Source organism: Taudactylus pleione, unplaced genomic scaffold, assembly GCF_031769625.1.
Source record: "Taudactylus pleione unplaced genomic scaffold, aTauple2 ptg000711l, whole genome shotgun sequence".
Lineage (NCBI taxonomy): Eukaryota > Metazoa > Chordata > Amphibia > Anura > Myobatrachidae > Taudactylus > Taudactylus pleione.
The window spans coordinates 6,647,279-6,649,348 of NW_028285113.1; the positions used below are offsets into that span (position 1 = coordinate 6,647,279).

Below are 2,070 nucleotides of genomic sequence, written 5' to 3' on the forward strand. Positions count from 1 at the left end.
TTACACAGATGTTTCTGTAGTTACCCCACACAGGTGTAAAGCAGTGAGGCAAAGGTAGTCTATACCACGGGCAGGTACAGCGCTGAAATATGCTGACTGGAACGCAGCTTTTCCATTGATGACTGAGAAGCGCGCGGTTGTCTCCCTGTCGATGCAATAGATGGTGCCACCCAGCGCTGCACATCTAAAGGGAACCTCGCTGCCCGGGAACATTGATCTGTACTCCAACCACTTTTTGGTTGCTGTATTGTACTGGATGATGGTGACACAGTCTTTGCATATGCGAAAGCTATAGAGAATGTGCCCATTTGCCACCATGTCGCAGGGACGACCGCAGCAGGTTTTATAGCGACGTTTTGTCCACCGGTCACGGCTGGGTTTGTATTTGAAGAGCCAGTAATCTAAATCTCCGCCTGTGATATAAATCTTTCCTGCACAGGCGGCAGCTTCATGCGCTACTAGAAATGAGCCTTTGGGTAGGGATGCTGCAAAGGTCCAGGTGTCTGACCTTGGATTGTACTTCTCCATAGTATGTTAGCCCTTTCCTCCTATGGCATACAGGAAGCCATCGAGTGGGATGAGCTTTAGCTGGGATCTTGCCATTAACATTGGCGCAAGTTGGCTCCATATACCAGTGAGGGGGATGTAACACATGAATTTGTTAGAGTATACTGTGCCCTCATTGGTCTTTTGTACGCCTCCTGCAACAAACAGGTAAGTTATACAGAGAGCAGATGCTGCACCCTATCAGGCAGGCTTCCTCTGGGATGGTAGTCATCATTTTCCAGCTGTTTGTTTCCATACTAAGGGAGTATAGTTGAGCTCTGTCCTGAGATTGATCTGCCTGCGCTGTACAGCCGATGTATGTGCTCAGGTCAGACGTTCTCCTCGCCTCAACTTTACACAGCGAAATGGTTCCCGTCATTCTCATCTGGAGAATCAGCTTTCTCTCTGAGCCAGTCAAGCATCCATAAATGGCAGAGTCTTTCAGCACATTCAGGTAGTTGTCACTAAGTACGGTGTAAATTGCTTGTAGATGCCCTGGCACACGGTTATTTCTTGCCGACTGTAACAGTGGTAGGCAGCTTCCCAGTGTCAGGTGAAATCTCTCTGCTCCTTCTCTACACTGGAGGCTCTTTGGAATGGGAATGAAAATTCCTCTTGCAACTGTCTCAGCTGCTTCATTCCCCAAAGGATGAGGATGTGAGGAGTAAAATTCGGTCATCAAACGCGACATCCTTTGTTCCTTCGTCTCCAGTGTGCGGTCCTGGCACAATGACTGGTATGCTGGTAGCAATAGCTGATTCTCCACTATGGTGGTCATACTGTTTGGTCATACTGGTCATACTGTTTTTCCTGGAGATGGAGAAGTCATCGGCCATTACTGCACCCAGTGTTACTATATCATCGATATCATCGGATGGTAGCGATGCTTCTTTATCATCAGATGGTAGTGATGTTTCTTTATCATCAGATGGAAGCGATGTTTCTTTATCATCAGATGGAAGCGATGTTTCTTTATCATAAAAACACTTTATCTTTACATCCAATGATGTTTCTTTATCATTGGATGGTAGCAATGCTTCTTTATCATCGGATGGTAGCGATGCTTCTTTATCATCGGATGTTAGTGATGTTTCTTTATCATCGGATGGTAGCAATGCTTCTTTATCATCAGATGGTAATGATGCTTCGTTATCCTCTTTAGGAATGGTGTCACAACATGTAAAATAGTTTTGTAGATCTTCAAAACACATCATGCTAGAACTAATACACATCCCATCAAGGACAGTCTCTTCTACAGGTCCAGTCGGTGGCAACAAGGTGTCCACCATGTCAAATGTCTGTTCCACACGACGTTCTTGGACATCATCATTAGCATCAGCAATAACAGGTGTCTCTATAGGACTTACTGAGAGTCCTGATAGCTGATCGTCAAATGGCAAAGATGTCAACTTTATGTCGACCTGATCACTGACCTGTGGTACCGTGACGCTCTCTCCTGACACTTCACCATCTAATATTATAGAGACACTTGCTTTTACCTGCTAGGTGAGAGTTATGTCATAA

General features: G+C 45.4%; 1 pseudogene; it reads right to left on the bottom strand.

The window, feature by feature from the left end:
* Positions 1–1,835, bottom strand: LOC148477462 (kelch domain-containing protein 7B-like; annotated as a pseudogene).
* Positions 1,836–2,070: the final 235 nt, after the last annotated feature.